At 40.5% G+C, this 22,192-nt stretch overlaps 1 pseudogene; it reads right to left on the reverse strand.

Annotated features, from left to right (window-relative positions):
* Window positions 1-8,055: 8,055 nt before the first annotated feature.
* LOC139762261 (ras-related protein Rab-40C pseudogene) lies at window positions 8,056-21,898 on the reverse strand (annotated as a pseudogene).
* Window positions 21,899-22,192: the final 294 nt, after the last annotated feature.

Below are 22,192 nucleotides of genomic sequence, written 5' to 3' on the forward strand. Positions count from 1 at the left end.
CATCGCTCAAATTGTACCTTGTACACCTCTCACCCTCTTGCATGTCCTGACCCAGATAACTTAAACCCTTTTTCACTCCTTCCATCTCCTTTTCAGGCTCTTCAGTCATTCTGTTCCCTCGTCTTCTGACAAGTATGTCCTCTTTATCAGTTTCTTTTCATTGCTTTTTCACATATGCCTAAACCGTTTCAGTACACCCCATTCAGCTCCGTCAATCATACACCGTTTACGATGACTACCGCACCTCTCTCTTACATTGTCATCCCTCACATGATCAACCCTTCTTACGCCACACGTTGTTCCTCAGATCTTCATTTCCAACACACTCACATTTCTCCATTCTTTTGCATTTAGGGCTCAAGACTCGCACCCACACAACACCATTGGGACTATAATACCGTCAAACATTATAATCTTTACCCTCACACACAATGAATTTTCTTTACACATAGTCCATATTGCACCCTGGACCTTTGGCCCCTCACACACTCGATGGATCACTTGAATCCCCACATATCCGTCTCATGTATATAAAACACTCCACTTCTATGTTCTCATCATTCCAACATGCACTCAAACCAGTCTATCTTCCCCTCTGCTAAACCACATAACCTCAATCTTACTAACATAAACTCTCAACATCCTCCTTTCAAACACTAATTCATACGCTAGCTTTTGTAATTTATTACTCGAATCTGCCACCTGAGCCATATCATCTGCAAACAACCGCTGGCTCATCTCCCAGCCACTCCCATAGCATGACCCTCGTACTAACCTCCCTCACCACAGCATCCATGTTAACATCAGAAACCCTTGGCAAAGATCCGTCTACACTTGGAATCACCCATTTTCCTTCCTCCACATATGCCTTGCTCTCCTGATAACAGCCACTGCATCTAGTAAACGTCCTCCTGCGTCATATTATCGTATAACCTTCCATAAGGCATCTAAATCATCCCCGCCATACGCGTTTTCCAGATCAGTAAATGTCACACACAAATTTTACTCTTTGTATACATTTCTCTAAAGCAAATTCTTCAAAACAACCACCAGGTGTACGCATTTTCTACCCATTGAAGAAATTGATAACAATCAAGAGAAGCATTATTCATTAACAGGTTATACAGCGTGTTTGTGCCTTGTATCATCCACAGTCTGACGTCAGAGAACATAGCAACAAATTGCATCTTTGAGACTGTATCCAATGTGCCAAGTACACAAGAGGCTATATGCCATACTGAGCTAAAAGCAAATATTTTCATCCATTCATTGCTTTGATAGTAAGGGAGAAGCTGCAACGGTTACGGAAGTCCTTAGGGGAGGAAAAATCAGACTCGAAAGCTAAATAGAATGTTCTAAGGATGATGACAAAGTAACTATGTCAGGTGTTGTCTGAGAGACGTAGGCTTAACCAGAGAATTTGCCACTTTGCATATGTCCATTTCTCTCACTCTCTTCTACTGTTTGGAAGGGTGACCGATGCAGAATCTTCTCACTGCACTTCCATACGGTCTTGCATGTTAACATCCGTCTCATGTACACAAAACCCACTTTGTTCATCCATGGTCTTCATCTCTCCCTTCATAGCTTCACCTCACTCATATTCAGGATGCGTACCATGTCCTGTTTCTTCTCACACTAATTTCTTTTTTCTTAATCATTTTCTCTCTCATTTCAGAGTAAGAAGTGCAGTAATAACAACACTTGTGGAATGGGCGATAGTCAGTTCGTAATGAGTTTCATCTTCACCTTACATGTACAGTAAAGGAACCCTATCCATTTTTACTCTCCGTATTAACGTTATTCATTTTTCTGTTCTTTGTCCTATAAGAAAACCTTCATATACAAACAACAAGAGTGACAAGCTTATAGATCTACTTTCCATAATGGGTGGCAAAGAATCCCCGGAATCCCGCCCGTCTCTGCTCTCAACGAGAGGGAGGAGGGCTCAGGCAGCAGCAGTGACGCCCCTCCCAAGACCTTTGCCCATCTAAATGATTGATCTGATTTGTGCCGCTCTCACCGACTAGTTTATTGTGCTCACCATGAAGAAAAAATACTCCCATTTCATTCATGTTGCCAACATTATCGGTCATTCTATTAACCTTTCTTCTGTTGAGCACCATCTGGCCAGTACTTCTAATATACTAGTCCTTCTGTCTGACACTCAATTGTCTAACAACTGTGTTTTCAATAACCATTTAACATTTCTAACTATAATCATTTACATTGTCGTTACAAAGGAAGTCTGTGCTTCTTCCAAAATCAACCGGCCATTTGCACGTCTCATGAACCTAGAATGTCTAGACACTGACGTTATCTGGCTGAGAATCTGTCTCCCAACCAACACTTCTGTTTTCACCTCCTGCTCTCCTTACTCTTCACACTGTATATCTTTCTTTGACTGTCTATATTTCCTCCACGAGGCAGCGACATTCTCTCATCCTCAAGCGGAGGTTCTCTACTTGTGAGATTTTAGCGCACATCACAGAGAACAGTTGGATGGTTCATACGCATATATATATATATATGTGTGTGTCTGTGTGTGTGTGTGTGTGTGTGTGTGTGTGTGTGTGTGAGTGTGTGTGTGTGTGTCTGTGTGTGTGTGTGTGTGTCTGTGTGTGCGCGCGCGCGCATGTTTGTTTCATTGTTTGTTTTCCACGCATAATAATTTGGACAAGATAATCAACCACTTTACTTATATTCAAGACCGACACAACCTCTATCCCAATATATATATATATATATATATATATATATATATATATATATATATATATATATATATATATATTCTGCAGTTTCTCACATGAATCAGCCACCAGCGCTGTATCATCAGCGGACAACAACTGACTCACTTCCCAAGCTCTCTCATCCACAACAGACTTCATACTTGCCCTTCTTTCCAAAACTCTTGCATTCACCTCCCTAACAACCCCATCCATAAACAAATTAAACAACCATGGAGACATCACACACCCCTGCCGCAAACCTACATTCACTGAGAACCAATCACTTTCCTCTCTTCCTACACGTACACATGCCTTACATCCTCGATAAAAACTTTTCACTGCTTCTAACAACTTGCCTCCCACACCATATATTCTTAATACCTTCCACAGAGCATCTCTATCAACTTTATCATATGCCTTCTCCAGATCCATAAACGCTACATACAAATCCATTTGCTTTTCTAAGTATTTCTCACATACATTCTTCAAAGCAAACACCTGATCCACACATCCTCTACCACTTCTGAAACCACACTACTCTTCCCCAATCTGGTGCTCTGTACATGCCTTCACCCTCTCAATCAATACCCTCCCATATAATTTACCAGGAATACTCAACAAACTTATACCTCTGTAATTTGAGCACTCACTCTTATCCCCTTTGCCTTTGTACAATGGCACTATGCACGCATTCCGCCAATCCTCAGGCACCTCACCATGAGTCATACATACATTAAATAACCTTACCAACCAATCAACAATACAGTCACCCCCTTTTTTAATAAATTCCACTACAATACCATCCAAACCTGCTGCCTTGCCAGCTTTCATCTTCCGCAAAGCTTTTACTACCTCTTCTCTGTTTACCAAATCATTTTCCCTAACCCTCTCACTTTGCACACCACCTTGACCAAAACACCCTATATCTGCCACTCTATCATCAAACACATTCAACAAACCTTCAAAATACTCACTCCATCTCCTTCTCACATCACCACTATTTGTTATCACCTCCCCATTTGCGCCCTTCACTGAAGTCCCCATTTGCTCCCTTGTCCCTTGGTAAAGTGTGTGAAAGAAGAAAGTTAAGAGTAAATGTGAATAAGAGCAAGGTTATTAGGTACAGTAGGGTTGAGAGTCAAGTCAATTGGGAGGTAAGTTTGAATGGAGAAAAACTGGAGAAAGTAAAGTGTTTTAGATATCTGGGAGTGGATCTGGCAGCGGATGGAACCATGGAAGCGGAAGTGAATCATAGGGTGGGGGAGGGGGCAAAAATCCTGGCATCCTTGAAGAATGTTTGGAAGTGGAGAACATTATCTCGGAAAGCAAAAATGGGTATGTTTGAAGGAATAGTGGTTACAACAATGTTGTATGGTTGCGAGGCGTGGGCTATGGATAGAGTTGTGCGCAGGAGGGTAGATGTGCTGGAAATGAGATGTTTGAGGACAATGTGTGGTGTGAGGTGGTTTGATCGAGTAAGTAATGTAAGGGTAAGAGAGATGTGTGGAAATAAAAAGAGCGTGGTTGAGAAAGCAGAAGAGGGTGTTTTGGAATGGTTTGGGCACATGGAGAGAATGAGTGAGGAAAGATTGACCAAGAGGATATATGTGTCGGAGGTGGAGGGAACGAGGAGAAGTGGGAGACCAAATTGGAGGTGGAAAGATGGAGTGAAAAAGATTTTGTATGATCGGGGCCTGAACATGCAGGAGGGTGAAAGGAGGGCAAGGAATAGAGTGAATTGGATCGATGTGGTATACCGGGGTTGACGTGCTGTCAGTGGATTGAATCAGGGCATGTGAAGCGTCTGGGGTAAACCATGGAAAGTTGGGTGGGGCCTGGATGTGGAAAGGGAGCTGTGGTTTTGGGTATTATTGCATGACAGCTAGAGACTGAGTGTGAACGAATGGGGCCTTTTGTTGTCTTTTCCTAGTGCTACCTTGCACACATGAGGGGGGAGGGGGATGGTATTCCAGGTGTGGCGAGGTGGCGATGGGAAGGAATAAAGGCAGACAGTGTGAATTGTGTGCATGGGTATATATGTATGTGTCTGTGTGTGTATATATATGTGTACATTGAGATATATAGGTATGTATATTTGCGTGTGTGGACGTGTATGTATATACATGTGTATGGGGGTGGGTTGGGCCATTTCTTTCGTCTGTTTCCTTGCGCTGCCTCGCAAACTCGGGAGACAGCGACAAAGCAAAATAAATAAATAAATAAATATATATATATGTGTGGGGGGGGGGTTGCGCGCGCATGTTTGTTTGATTGTTTGTTTTCCATGCATAATGATTTGGACCAGATAATCAACCACTTTACCCATATACCAGATCGTCACATCCTGTATCCCAATACTCTGGACCAGTCATTTTTCTTCTCCAGTCCCTCCTGTAACACCTACACAATTCGTTTATCTGACCACACTCTGGTGTCTCCTCACTACGTTACTTCCTCCATTAGTTGGCCATCCTACATCACAGTATTTTGAGGTAACTATAAAAAGATCTTTATTTGTCTGACCTTCCATGGAAAGATTACTGCCTTTCTTAGGGCGATGTTTCTATATATCCTGAGCCTATAGGTTAAGTTATTGTTGCGTGAATCCCGATCAGTCTAACATTTCCCTCTCCCGTTAAAGTACCTCTAACTGATCCAGTGCAAATTCCTAAAATCTCTTCCTGTAAAGTCCATAAGTAATATTTCTCTCTGGGCAAGAAAAAGGCATATGGAACCACATGACATCCATCCTTGTGTTGTGAATGAATATACCTACATTCCCGTGAGACATTACCGACAGCAGGTGAACTGTTAACAAGAGCAGTCATCACGGGCTTATTATTCCCTCGGATAAAACTTATCCAGGTCTGCCGTTTGGTTTCTTTTGTTCCATTGTTTCTAATAGTATGTCCTTAACTTTTATGTAAGAATGTAGAAATACACTGTACTTTCTTATCAATGAGATTGGATTTAGGACATAAGCTGTGTCTTTGATCGTAAATACAAATGCAGTGAGAAAAAACATGTTTCTTGCCATAGCTTCGTTCTCTGGAATTAAGTCACCGTTTTCCGTAATGAATGAACCAAATGATTAAGCAGTGATTCTAACATAACTATGAAAAGCATTAATCAATTTGCAGTTTCGGCAATATTACCTTCATATTGATGTATAGTCTGTCGTATAACTACCTTGATTTACGCAAATTTATACAGTATAGTCAATCATGTTTTGTAGGTCTCATTTTTTATGTGTTACTTTCTTCAACAAAAGGCATCTCTTCGTTTCATCCTTTCACCACATAAGTCTAGTTTTGCAAAACAAGGTCTACTACGCACTGGCACATTTGTACCCTCGATTACTTTGAAAGTTTTATTGAAACATTTCCTTGCTACGTTCATGTTATTTGAAGCAACTATATCCATTACGATTTGACAGTCAAAAGCAATGCAGAAATCACTAAGATCTGAAAGTCTAAATTTTGGTATCTTTTTTTACGACTCATGTTGACTAGCATTCCGTGCAGTGTTGAAAGTGACTTCAAATGTAATTTCACGGTGATCAGTATTTCGAAACTGATGTAACCATTCCCAGTAAAAGTACATTCTCTTACTGAATGACCCATGTATACTGTATCTTGACCTTCCTTTTATCACTGTTAACATGACCAGTGCCAGTACATTTTATGACTACATGTCCCATATACAATTTCCTCGACCACATAAATTCAAGACCACTTACCTAGTACGAATATGTCATCTGAGCTGAAAAGCACTATAATGGGGAGAAGTAAGGATATGAGGAACATACGAGAGTGATGCGAACTGTTAAATAGATGGCCACTTATAGTACAGTCAAATTGTGCATGCAGGTTGGTCCGGTAGTATGTTTTGTATAAGTGATAACGAATGTTAAGTAACGTAATACTTGGTCGTATTGGTAAGACCAATTGTTAAAGTCGTTCAGCAGTTGTCATTCATCACGTAATGATTATGTTACAGGACACTTTATTAGCTAGTGTCCATTGTGGAAGTCCATGAAAGGTTCTGTGTACCATATATTAGATATAAACACAGCAACTGTGTCAAACATGAACAAGCAACATTCATTGGAAAATAGTAATGTCTCGTGACCTCTAGACACTCATCCTCTCCCTCTGCTACACCTCCCAGTCTCCCTAACGTCCCCAACCATGTTTTCACCCAACCTTCTCTGGCCAGTGATATCGCTGCCTTTACACGTCTGTGATTACCTCTGATCAGATAATAAAAATCATTGTTGCTTTCCCTTATAATACTTGCACTAACCATTTGCACCTGCAACACTTAATAGCTCACGTCACTCTACTGTGTTCCATGTCCCCTTGCTCCTCCCCCTTTACAGCGTTACCAGCTAAGTTGACATATACATACTCGGTATGTGTATGTCGAAGTGTATGACCTTTGACCTTTTATATTGCTATCATTGCTAACGACTGTACACCATATTTTGCCCTATTTCAAATACACACTTATTCTCTGTATAGATGTATTCTTATGTATATAACGTAAGTCTAAAATGTTTCATCACTTACCCATGTATACGTATCAATGTTAAGATGATATTCCGTATCACTTAATTATACCTGCTTTGTATTACACAAACGTTCTTACCTGTGTTACTATCAGTAAACTGTATGTCGTGTTATACCTGCTTTGTGTTACACAAACGTTGTTACCTATGTTACTATCAGTATACTGTATGTCGTGTTATACCTGCTTTGTGTTACACAAACGTTGTTATCTATGTTACTGTCAGTATTGCTTAGTAAACTGTAATTAATGTATCCTAGACGCACCTCTGAAGGGAGTGTACCCTTGGGGTGCCTGAGCCCGCTCGCCTTCCCCCGTCACTCTCCTATGTTGATGTATTTTACCCACTGTGCTCTCTATACTGGCCTCCACCTACACCTAGATATGTATGTACACTTCACCCATACAATCTCTGAGATGATTTTTCTATGGATATCCAGACAATAATCTTTCTTTTCATAAAAGAAATAACATTTATTGAATTGTAACAAACTTTCCTCAATCTTCAACATTATCAACGTCACGAGCAGGTTTCTCAACTAATTGGATTATGGAAATATCAAACAAATCTACGTGGATCCGCACCCGAAGCTGGTGGAAAGAGACATTCGCCCCAACCTTGCACTTAAGTCTTTTACGACAGAATCTTGTTCATCACAAATTTCTGCAAACTGATCATAAAATCTGTCGCCTTTCTCTGGTGTTTGTCCTACTGTTATTTTCTTACGAAGCTCATCTTTAATCTATGCAAAATGAAATCGACATTCCCATCGGGTAAATTTTATTCATCACAAGATTAAGATGATCTTTAACAAAGGCCAAACATTACCGCCTACATTATTTACCATGTTTTTATTAAAAATTATACCTTGGAATTGCGTATTAGGCAAAGAAGTCTATCTATTTAATATCAAACCAAGATTCAGAATTAGCAATCACATAATATCTTCTACAGATGCTTTCTCAGACTCTGACATTTAGTTACGTATCCTCCAAACATTAACAATATCTAAAATACTTTATGTCATGAACCAATGACAGTAAAACAATGCACAGTTCAATATTAGTATTAGGTGCAGCGACAAGTGTAACACTGCAAACTGTTGCCACTCGTTACCACCACACATAAATATTAAGGTTTTCTACACAGTCTAATGGTAATAAACAGACAACTTACCTACAGTGAGCTTATTTTAGGGAAAAGTCACTTTCCTTCAGGAGTTTCGTCACATTTGCTTGCAGCCAGTAACCTGAGCTCTCCTGGCTTAATGTTGAGGCTCTACATGTACTGTACTGTACGTCTGTACTTACCACCATGTATAGTTAATTTTCAATGAAAATAACATGTGTCCTGCTGTTGCTTTCATATGGAGATGCAAGTGAAATGACATACACTACTGATCAGGCAAGTAAAGAAAAAGAAAGGATAGATTAAAAGGTAAATTATTTCTTTGATAACATATTACTGATATAATAAACACGGTAAATCAATACTTGTTTTTAAAAATTTTGATATTTCTATGGTGAGAATTTTTACAAATCAAGTAATCTCTTACACGGTTTACTGAGGCCATAAGGTTTAGATACGATCAAAAGGTTGTGGACATAAAGTTACATAAGCCGCAGACACCCACCAGAGATGATCATATGTGAGCAAGAGGGTGACACCTGTGTTACTATAAACCAGACCTGGGAGTGAGGCAGTGTGCCTCCCACACACTAGACCAGGCACTGGGCTGCTGTATTCTACACTCACCATGGATGGTACAAGATAATGAATTTCCCATAAGCCAAGCATAATGTCCTCCAACATCAAGACTGGCAACGTGTCTCTGTAAACCAGACCTGTAGAGAAGCTTGGCGATTGTGTCACTACACAACAACAGGCTTAGCACAGTGGTACTGTGTCACTAGACACTGCACCTGGCACAAGGGTCCTGTGGCACCACACATACACTAAATCTGTGGTAGTGTCTCACCACACACCACACCTGTCACGAGGGTCCTGTACCACCATACCACACCTACACTAACACTGGGGTACTGATGTCACCAGACACCTCACCGTAGTGAAGGAAGGTCTTGTAGGTCGGCAATGAGGGTGAGTAGTGTACGTAGGTGGTGAAGGAAGGTAGTGTTGGCACTTGAGCGCTGTACCACCACACTTCCACCGACACTGGGGTACTGTGTTACCAGACACCGACAAGGCACTAGGACGGTGTAACACCACATGTACACTGACACTGGGGCAATAAATCACCAGCACTGTACCTGGCACTAGGTCACTGTACAACTACACCTTCACTGACACTAGGGTACGGTGTCAACAGTCACTGCACTAGCACTAAGGTACTTTACCACCACATCAACACTGACACTGGGGTACTGTCACCAGACACCCACATAGCACTAGGACGGTGTAACACCACACCTACACAGACACTGGGGCGCTGTCTCACCACACACCACATATGACACTAAGACATTTTATCTCACACTCACCAGTATTGCACTGGCACTGAGGTACTCTGTTCCTCACATACCAGACCTGGCAGGTAGTACTATGTCCCACACACCGCAAGCTTGTACCGGGATGAGGATACTGTGATAAGAGTTCCGTATCTCTGCTTGGGCATGGCGTTCCTTCACACATCACATCTCACACATAGGTATTGTGTCCCTCACACACCAGACGTAGCACTGGGGAACTGTTCCTGCACACCACACCTCGAGCTGGGATCCTGTTTTCCCACATCCTGAAAAATAATGAATATAACTCTCAGCACTGGTAGGCTTCCTGTAGATCTTAAAGGATAACTAATCAAAATACCTAATTATCACCACATTAAGGAAGGGTGATTTGCCTTTGTGTTTCCATTTAGTCTTAAACTTGATGTTGGGATGAATCGTAATTCATTAAAGAAAACATCATGATCTTGGTAAGATGGCCATAAGGAACACACATCGTCAACGTATCTTAACCATATTTTTGGACAGTTACTAACGGAAGTTTGGATCTCAGTCTCATAGTATTCCATGAATAAGTTACTGAGAATGGGAGTGAGGGAATTTATCATGGCTAAACCGAATTTCTTTCAATAAGAATCAGCCTCAGCATCTTGGGAAACGTTATTGTCAACAAAGTTTTATTAAATGAATGAAAGTTTTTGAGGGTAGGGGCATCTCAGCTACGTTAAAGGAAAAAGAATCTCGCCATATAATGTAAATAATAGATTAGATTTTGCTAAGAGCTGGGATCATTTATTTGCCTGATCATGAACTTCTTAGATTTAATATCAATTTCTCTTTACCAAAGTCTATATTGATGAAACCATTGCTTACTTAACCCTAAAACACTGTTGTCAATAATGAGGAATGGTTTTACTTTCCTCGGGTCCAACAGACACAGAGGAGAAAAAGGTCTCATTACGATTTACTAATCAAATTACATGGACTTAAGCTTTAATTTACCTTATTGAAATATACGAGTAAAGAGAACAAATATAGGAGTAGTTATTGTGTATAATGCAAAAAATAAAAGATACGAGAAATGAAAAGAGAGAAGTAGAGAGAATTTGTACGTGTGTGTATGTGTCGGTCTGTGTGTCTGTGTGTGTGTGTGTGTGTGTGTGTGTGTGTGTGTGTGTGTGTGTGTGTGTGTGAGTGTGTGTGTGTGTGTGTGTGTATTTTCAGGCCTGCCATTACATGTTAATCAGATCAACAATTGCACGTACTTCAGGCGGAGTGAGCGAGGATCTTAAGCCGCGGCAACAATGTATTAAAGTGTGTAATTAGGCTAATAGTATGTTTGGGTTCATTAATGGGACTGTTAGCAATCAAACTCCTAGAGTATTATTACAACATTATCTTGAATTGGTGAGACTCACATTTGAATCATGTGGTTTAGTTTTGGGCTCCATACTATGCAGTTAATAATGATTATTAGAGAGAGAGAGAGAGAGAGAGAGAGAGAGAGAGAGAGAGAGAGAGAGAGAGAGAGAGAGAGAGAGAGAGAGAGAGAGCACAAATGCGAATAACATAAATGATTCCAGGAATTAGAAACCTCACTTATGAAGAAAGGTAAAAAAGGCTGAATTTGCAGTCATTGAGAGGGGATGTGAATGAAGTTATTGAATAGGTGAAGACCATACATAGAGCTAACATGGATAAAGTTCTTAGAACGACGTCACTGGATAGGACCAAAAATAATGGAAGTAGATAGATTCAGGTCGGATGTGGGCAGATATTGGTTCGGGAATAGGGTAGTAGATTTATGGAACAAGCTGTCAAGTCCAGTAGTTGAAGTTAGTTCTTTAGTTAGCTTTAAACGAAGGTTGGATGTGTTTATGTGTACAGGCAGTTGGTTTGTGGACAGACTCAGGACCTGCCTAGCTCGGGCCAATACGCCTCTTGCAGTGTCCTTACTTCTCATGTTCTTATGGTATGTAGTTTTGTAATATAGTCAATAGTAAAATTGGAATATGTATAGGCATTAATATTAAAAATCAATCCCAGAGATAGAGGAAACATACTTATAAACCAGTGCAAACATTAACACATGACGATTTTTTCAACCAAATTTTCTAATATTTTTTTTTCTTCTTTTTGTCGCTGTCTCCCGCGTTTGCGAGGTAGCGCAAGGAAACAGACGAAAGAAATGGCCCAACCCACCCCCATACACATGTATATACATACGTCCACACACGAAAATATACATGCTTCACATGCCCTGATTCAATCCACTGACAGCACGTCAACCCCGGTATACCACATCGATCCAATTCACTCTATTCCTTGCCCTCCTTTCATCCTCCTGCATGTTCAGGGCCCGATCACACAAATTCTTTTTCACTCCATCTTTCCATCTCCAATTTAGTCTCCCACTTCTCCTCGTTCCCTCCTCCTCCGACACATATATCCTCTTGGTCAATCTTTCCTCACTCATTCTCTCCATGTGCCCAAACCATTTCAAAACACCCTCTTCTGCTCTCTCAACCACGCTCTTTTTATTTCCACACATCTCTCTTACCCTTACGTTACTTACTCGATCAAACCACCTCACACCACATATTGTCCTCAAACATCTCATTTACAGCACATCCATCCTCTTGCGCACAACTCTATCCATAGCCCACGCCTCGCAACCATACAACATTGTTGGAACCACTATTCCTTCAAACATACCCATTTTTGCTTTCCGAGATAATGTTCTCGACTTCCACACATTCTTCAAGGCTCCCAGGATTTTCGCCCCCTCACCCACCCTATGATCCACTTCCGCTTCCATGGTTCCATCCGCTGCCAGATCCACTCCCAGATATCTAAAACACTTTACTTCCTCCAGTTTTTCTCCATTCAATCTTACCTCCCAATTGACTTGACCCTCAACCCTACTGTACCTAATAACCTTGCTCTTATTCACATTTACTCTTAACTTTCTTCTTTCACACACTATACCAAACACAGTCACCAGCTTCTGCAGTTTCTCACTTGAATCAGCCACCAGCGCTGTATCATCAGCGAACAACAACTGACTCACTTCCCAAGCTCTCTCATCCCCAACAGACTTCATACTTGCCCCTCTTTCCAAAACTCTTGCATTTACCTCCCTAACAACCCCATCCATAAACAAATTAAACAACCATAGAGACGTCACACACCCCTGCCGCAAACCTACATTCACTGAGAACCAATCACTTTCCTCTCTTCCTACACGTACACATGCCTTACATCCTCGATAAAAACTTTTCACTGCTTCTAACAAATTGCCTCCCACACCATATATTCTTAATACCTTCCACAGAGCATCTCTATCAACTCTATCATATGCCTTCTCCAGATCCATAAATGCTACATACAAATCCATTTGCTTTTCTAAGTATTTCTCACATACATTCTTCAAAGCAAACACCTGATCCACACATCCTCTACCACTTCTGAAACCACACTGCTCTTCTCCAATCTGATGCTCTGTACATGCCTTCACCCTCTCAATCAATACCCTCCCATATAATTTATCAGGAATACTCAACAAACTTATACCTCTGTAATTTGAGCACTCACTCTTATCCCCTTTGCCTTTGTACAATGGCACTATGCAAGCATTCCGCCAATCCTCAGGAACCTCACCATGAGTCATACATACATTAAATAACCTTACCAACCAGTCAATAATACAGTCACCCCTTTTTTAATAAATTCCACTGCAATACCATCCAAACCTGCTGCCTTGCCGGCTTGAATCTTCCGCAAAGCTTTTACTACCTCTTCTCTGTTTACCAAATAATTTTCCCTAACCCTCTCACTTTGCACACCACCTCGACCAAAACACCCTATATCTGCCACTCTATCATCAAACACATTCAACAAACCTTCAAAATACTCACTCCATCTCCTTCTCACATCACCACTACTTGTTATCACCTCCCCATTTGCGCCCTTCACTGAAGTTCCCATTTGCTCCCTTGTCTTACGCACTTTATTTACCTTCTTCCAGAACATCTTTTTTTTCTCCCTAAAATATAATGATACTCTCTCACCCCAACTCTCATTTGCCCTCTTTTTCACCTCTTGAACCTTTCTCTTGACCTCCTGTCTCTTTCTTTTATACATCTCCCACTCAATTGCATTTTTTCCCTGCAAAAATCGTCCAAATGCCTCTCTCTTATCTTTCACTAATAATCTTACTTCTTCATCCCACCACGCACTACCCTTTCTAATCAACCCACCTCCCACTCTTCTCATGCCACAAGCATCTTTTGCGCAATCCATCACTGATTCCCTAAATACATCCCATTCCTCCCCCACTCCCCTTACTTCCATTGTTCTCACCTTTTTCCATTCTGTACTCAGTCTCTCCTTGTACTTCCTCACACAAGTCTCCTTCCCAAGCTCACTTACTCTCACCACCCTCTTCACCCCAACATTCACTCTTCATTTCTGAAAACCCATACAAATCTTCACCTTAGCCTCCACAAGATAATGATATTGACGTTTGTGTAAATAAATTATACATTTCCCTTTTCCATAGCCAGAGGTTGAACCATTATGTGACATTCATTTTTTCATTTCATTTCAAGCTAGAAGTTTCAGTTTTCTAAATTGTTTCTTACATTTTTCATATGTATATATATGTATATGTGTGTGTGTGTGTGTGTGTGTGTAAATGTGCGTATGTATGTGTATGTATGTGTATGTCTGTATATATATATATATATATATATATATATATATATATATATATATATATATATATATATATATATATATATATATATATATATAAATATATATATTTTTTTTTTTTTTTTCTTTTTTTTCACACTATTCGCCATTTCCCGCGTTAGCAAGGTAGCGTTAAGAACAGAGGACTGGACCTTTGAGGGAATATCCTCAACTGTATATGCATATATATATATATATATATATATATATATATATATATATATATATATATATATATATATATATATATATATATATATATCTTACGCACCCTATTTACCTCCTTCCAGAACATCTTTTTATTCTCCCTAAAATTTACTGATAGTCTCTCACCCAACTCTCATTTGCCCTTTTTTTCACCTCTTGCACCTTTCTCTTGACCTCCTGTCTCTTTCTTTTATACTTCTCCCACTCAATTGCATTTTTTCCCTGCAAAAATCGTCCAAATGCCTCTCTCTTCTCTTTCACTAATACTCTTACTTCTTCATCCCACCACTCACTACCCTTTCTAAACAGCCCACCTCCCACTCTTCTCATGCCACAAGCATCTTTTGCGCAATCCATCACTGATTCCCTAAATACATCCCATTCCTCCCCCACTCCCCTTACTTCCATTGTTCTCACCTTTTTCCATTCTGTACACAGTCTCTCCTGATACTTCTTCACACAGGTCTCCTTCCCAAGCTCACTTACTCTCACCACCTTCTTCACCCCAACATTCACTCTTCTTTTCTGAAAACCCATACTAATCTTCACCTTAGCCTCCACAAATGGGAACTTCAGTGAAGGGCGTAAATGGGGAGGTGATAACAAGTAGTGGTGGTGTGAGAAGGAGATGGAATGAGTATTTTGAAGGTTTGTTGAATGTGTCTGATGACAGAGTGGCAGATATAGGGTGTTTGGGTCGAGGTGGTGTGCAAAGTGAGAGGGTTAGGGAAAATGATTTGGTAAAGAGAGAAGAGGTAGTAAAAGCTTTGCGGAAGATGAAAGCCGGCAAGGCAGCAGGTTTGGATGGTATTGCAGTGGAATTTATTAAAAAAGGGGGTGACTGTATTGTTGACTGGTTGGTAAGGTTATTTAATGTATGTATGACTCATGGTGAGGTGCCTGAGGATTGGCGGAATGCGTGCATAGTGCCATTGTACAAAGGCAAAGGGGATAAGAGTGAGTGCTCAAATTACAGAGGTATAAGTTTGTTGAGTATTCCTGGTAAATTATATGGGAGGGTATTGATTGAGAGGGTGAAGGCATGTACGGAGCATCAGATTGGGGAAGAGCAGTGTGGTTTCAGAAGTGGGAGAGGATGTGTGGATCAGGTGTTTGCTTTGAAGAATGTATGTGAGAAATACTTAGAAAAGCAAATGGATTTGTATGTAGCATTTATGGATCTGGAGAAGGCATATGATAGAGTTGATAGAGATGCTCTGTGGAAGGTATTAAGAATATATGGTGTGGGAGGCAAGTTGTTAGAAGCAGTGAAAAGTTTTTATCGAGGATGTAAGGCATGTGTACGTGTAGGAAGAGAGGAAAGTGATTGGTTCTCAGTGAATGTAGGTTTGCGGCAGGGGTGTGTGATGTCTCCATGGTTGTTTAATTTGTTTATGGATGGGGTTGTTAGGGAGGTAAATGCAAGAGTCTTGGAAAGAGGGGCAAGTATGAGGTCTGTTGGGGATGAGAGAGCTTGGGAAGTGAGTCAGTTGTTGTTCGCTGATGATACAGCGCTGGTGGCGGATTCATGTGAGAAACTGCAGAAGCTGGTGACGGAGTTTGGTAAAGTGTGTGGAAGAAGAAAGTTAAGAGTAAATGTGAATAAGAGCAAGGTTATTAGGTACAGTAGGGTTGAGGGTCAAGTCAATTGGGAGGTGAGTTTGAATGGAGAAAAACTGGAGGAAGTGAAGTGTTTTAGATATCTGGGAGTGGATCTGTCAGCGGATGGAACCATGGAAGCGGAAGTGGATCATAGGGTGGGGGAGGGGGCGAAAATTTTGGGAGCCTTGAAAAATTTGTGGAAGTCGAGAACATTATCCCGGAAAGCAAAAATGGGTATGTTTGAAGGAATAGTGGTTCCAACAATGTTGTATGGTTGCGAGGCGTGGGCTATGGATAGAGTTGTGCGCAGGAGGATGGATGTGCTGGAAATGAGATGTTTGAGGACAATGTGTGTTGTGAGGTGGTTTGATCGAGTAAGTAACGTGAGGGTAAGAGAGATGTGTGGAAATAAAAAGAGCGTGGTTGAGAGAGCAGAAGAGGGTGTTTTGAAATGGTTTGGGCACATGGAGAGAATGAGTGAGGAAAGATTGACCAAGAGGATATATGTGTCGGAGGTGGAGGGAACGAGGAGAAGAGGGAGACCAAATTGGAGGTGGAAAGATGGAGTGAAAAGGATTTTGTGTGATCGGGGCCTGAACATGCAGGAGGGTGAAAGGAGGGCAAGGAATAGAGTGAATTGGAGCGATGTGGTATACAGGGGTTGACGTGCTGTCAGTGGATTGAATCAAGGCATGTGAAGCGTCCGGGGTAAACCATGGAAAGCTGTGTAGGTATGTATATTTGCGTGTGTGGACGTGTGTATGTACATGTGTATGGGGAGGGTTGGGCCATTTCTTTCGTCTGTTTCCTTGCGCTACCTCGCAAACGCGGGAGACAGCGACAAAGTATAAAAAAAAAAAAAAAAAAAAAAAATATATATATATATATATATATATATATATATATATATATATATATATATATATATATATATATATATATATATATATATATGTATATATATATATATATATATATATATATATCATGCCACAAGCATGTTTTGCGCAATCCATCACTGATTCCCTAAATACCTCCTCTCTGTTTACCAAATCATTTTCCCTAACCCTCTCACTTTGCACACCACCTCGACCAAAACACCCTATATCTGCCACTCTATCATCAAACACATTCAACAAACCTTCAAAATACTCACTCCATCAAAATACTCCTTCACATCACCACTACTTGTTATCACCTCCCCATTTGCGCCCTTGACTGAAGTTCCCATTTACTCCCTTTTCTTACGCACTTTATTTACCTCCTTCCAGAACATCTTTTTATTCTCCCTAAAATTTAATGATACTCTCTCACCCCAACTCTCATTTGCCCTCTTTTTCACCTCTTGCACCTTTCTCTTGACCACCTGTCTCTTTCTTTTATACATCTCACGCTCAATTGCATTTTTTCCCTGCAAAAATCGTCCAAATGCCTCTCTCTTTCCTTTCACTAATAATCTTACTTCTTCATCCCACCACGCACTACCCTTTCTAATCAACCCACCTCCCACTCTTCTCATGCCACAAGCATCTTTTACGCAATCCATCACTGATTCCCTAAATACATCCCATTCCTCCCCACTCCCCTTACTTCCATTGTTCTCACCTTTTTCCATTCTGTACTCAGTCCCTCCTGGTACTTCCTCACACAAGTCTCCTTCCCAAGCTCACTTTCTCGCACCACCCTCTTCACCCCAACATTCACTCTTCTTTTCTGAAAACCCATACAAATCTTCACCTTAGCCTCCACAAGATAATGATCAGACATCCCTCCAGTTGCACCTCTCAGCACATTAACATCCAAAAGTCTTTCTTTCGCGCGCCTGTCAATTAACACGTAATTCAATAACGCTCTCTGGCCATCTCTCCTACTTACATACGTATATTTATGTATATCTCGCTTTTTAAACCAGGTATTCCCAATCACCAGTCCTTTTTCAGCACATAAATCTACAAGCTCTTCACCATTTCCATTTACAACACTGAACACCCCATGTATACCAATTATTCCCTACACTGCCACATTACTCACCTTTGCATTCAAATCACCCATCACTATAACCCGGTCTCGTGCATCAAAACCACTAACACACTCATTCAGCTGCTCCCAAAACACTTGTCTCTCATGATCTTTCTTCTCATGCCCAGGTGCATATGCACCAATAATTACCCATCTCTCTCCATCAACTTTCAGTTTTACCCATATTAATCGAGAATTTACTTTCTTACATTCTATCACATACTCCCACAACTCCTGCTTCAGGAGTACTGTTACTCCTTCCCTTGCTCTTGTCCTCTCACTAACCCCTGACTTTACTCCCAAGACATTCCCAAACAACGCTTCCCCTTTACCCTTGAGCTTCGTTTCACTCAGAGCCAAAACATCCAGGTTCCTTTCCTCAAACATACTACCTATCTCTCCTTTTTTCACATCTTGGTTACATCCACAAACATTTAGACACCCCAGTCTCAGCCTTCGAGGAGGATGAGCACTCCCCGCGTGACTCCTTCTTCTGTTTCCCATTTTAGAAAGTTAAAAAAATACAAGGATGGGAGGATTTCTGGCCCCTCGCTCCCGTCTCCTCTAGTCGCCTTCTACGACACGCGAGGAATGCGTGGGAAGTATTCTTTCACCCCTATCCCCAGGGATAATATATATTTATATATATATATATATATATATATATATATATATATATATATATATATATATATATATATATATATTCTTTTTTTTTTTTTTTTTTCATACTTTGTCGCTGTCTCCCGCGTTTGCGAGGTAGCGCAAGGAAACAGACGAAAGAAATGGCCCAACCCCCCCCCCCCATACACATGTACATACACACGTCCACACACGCAAATATACATACCTACACAGCTTTCCATGGTTTACCCCAGACGCTTCACATGCCTTGATTCAATCCACTGACAGCACGTCAACCCCTGTATACCACATGACTCCAATTCACTCTATTCCTTGCCCTCCTTTCACCCTCCTGCATGTTCAGGCCCCGATCACACAAAATCTTTTCACTCCATCTTTCCACCTCCAATTTGGTCTCCCTCTTCTCCTCGTTCCCTCCACCTCCGACACATATATCCTCTTGGTCAATCTCTCCTCACTCATTCTCTCCATGTGCCCAAACCATTTCAAAACACCCTCTTCTGCTCTCTCAACCACGCTCTTTTTATTTCCACACATCTCTCTTACCCTTACGTTACTTACTCGATCAAACCACCTCACACCACACATTGTCCTCAAACATCTCATTTCCAGCACATCCATCCTCCTGCGCACATCTCTATCCATAGCCCACGCCTCGCAACCATACAACATTGTTGGAACCACTATTCCCTCAAACATACCCATTTTCGCTTTCCGAGATAATGTTCTCGACTTCCACACATTTTTCAAGGCTCCCAAAATTTTCGCCCCCTCCCCCACCCTATGATCCACTTCCGCTACCATGGTTCCATCCGCTGACAGATCCACTCCCAGATATCTAAAACACTTCACTTCCTCCAGTTTTTCTCCATTCAAACTCACCTCCCAATTGACTTGACCCTCACCCCTACTGTACCTAATAACCTTGCTCTTATTCACATTTACATTTCCTTTTCCATAGCCAGAGGTTGAACCATTATGTGACATTCATTTTTTTCATTCATTTCAAGCTAAAAGTTTGTTTTATAAATTGTTTCTTACATTTTTCATATGTATATATATGCATGTGTGTGTGTGTGTGTGTATGTGCGTATGTGTGTGTGTGTGTGTGTGTGTGTATATGTATATATATATATGTATATTATCCCTGGGGATAGGGGTGAAAGAATACTTCCCACGTATTCCTCGCGTGTCGTAGAAAGCGACTAGAGGGGACGGGAGCGGGGGGCCGGAAATCCTCCCCTCCTTGTATTAACTTTCTAAAATGGGAAACAGAAGAGGGAGTCATATATATATATATATATATATATATATATATATATATATATATATATATATATATATATATATATATATATATATATATATATATATATATATATATATATATATATATATATATATATATATATATATATATTTGATCCCTGGGGATAGGGGATTAAGAATACTTCCCACGTATTCCCTGCGTGTCGTAGAAGGCGACTAAAAGGGGAGGGAGCGGGGGGGCTGGAAATCCTCCCCTCTCGTTTTTTTTTTTAATTTTCCAAAAGAAGGAACAGAGGGGGCCAGGTGAGGATATTCCGAAAAAGGCCTAGTCCTCTGTTCTTAACGCTACCTCGCTAACGCGGGAAATGGCGAATAGTTTGAAAAAAAAAAAAAATATATATATATATATATATATATATATATATATATATATATATATATATATATATATATATATATATATATATATATATATATATACATATATGAAAGATATGTATATATATATATATATATATATATATATATATATATATATATATATATATATATATATATATATATATATATATATATATCAGTTCAACTAGTGAAGTATAAGTTTCTTAATCTATTACGCAATCAAAGTTTTGTTTATATATATACACAATTCCTGATTTTCTAAATTTTGTACTAGTGTACATAACATATGACACATGATGGATGGAATAATACAGCTGGTAGCAATCTACAGAACAGATTACGTTGGTAATACCTGACATCCAAATTCACAGTGAGTTAACAGCACTTGATGATGAATCATAAGCATTTGTACGAGTTGGCAGCAGGTGACGGTGAATCTTAGGTGGTGTGGGTGACTAGCAAATAGTGCAAGTTGAAGTGTTGACACAAGACGTCGTCGTTTCACCTGGAATCTTGAGGTGCTTCTTTTTGTGTTTATCAGTTAATGGAATTCCCTGTCTTAGGCGGGTGGTGTGGTTGTGGATTGTATAACTTTTGAGATGTGACTTCATAGGTTGTGGTAGCGGAAGATGTTCAATACCATACACAGTGGTGGTTGCAACAATGGCACGCCTGCACAATTCCAGAAGCGTTTACACATTATTTGCTACCCATAGTCGTTTCATACCATTGCGTTTAAGAGCCAGTCTGGAGAGTTCAGTGAAACTTTCCACAATATTAAAGTCACAGAGAGAACTAACTTCGAAAAGGTTCACATGGTTCTTTGCAGCATACTGTTCTGCTTAACTCTGGCTCACCTGTCTTTTAAATGCCAGATGCAGTCGGTTGCCTATCAACACCTTTGGCACACCTGGAGCATGCTCTTGAATCTCCTTCATCCAGCGATCAAGGGCCTCAAATGACCACTTATTTGTTATATCATAAACAAGAAGGATGCCCTGAGCTCCCCGTGAGTAAGATCTGATGATAGTGCAGAAGCGTCCCTGGCCAGAAATGTCCCACAATTGAAGTTTGATCCTCTTCCCGTCCAGCAGGATTGTGGTTGTCTTGTGGCCACTGCCAACACAAAAGGGGAACTCGGTGGAAGCAGGTTTGGATGGTATTGCAGTGGAATTTATTAAAAAAGGGGGTGACTCTATTATTGACTGGTTGGTAAGGTTATTCAATGTATGTATGACTCATGGTGAGGTGCCAGAGGATTGGCGGAATGCGTGCATAGTGCCATTGTACGAAGGCAAAGGGGTTAAGAGTGAGTGCTCAAATTACAGAGGTATAAGTTTGTTGAGTATTCCTGGTAAATTATATGGGAGGGTATTGATTGAGAGGGTGAAGGCATGTACAGAGCATCAGATTGGGGAAGAGCAGTGTGGTTTCAGAAGTGGTAGAGGATGTGTGGATCAGGTGTTTGCTTTGAAGAATGTATGTGAGAAATACTTAGAAAAACAAATGGATTTGTATGTAGC

The sequence above is a fragment of the Panulirus ornatus genome, chromosome 43 (assembly GCF_036320965.1).
Source record: "Panulirus ornatus isolate Po-2019 chromosome 43, ASM3632096v1, whole genome shotgun sequence".
NCBI lineage: Eukaryota > Metazoa > Arthropoda > Malacostraca > Decapoda > Palinuridae > Panulirus > Panulirus ornatus.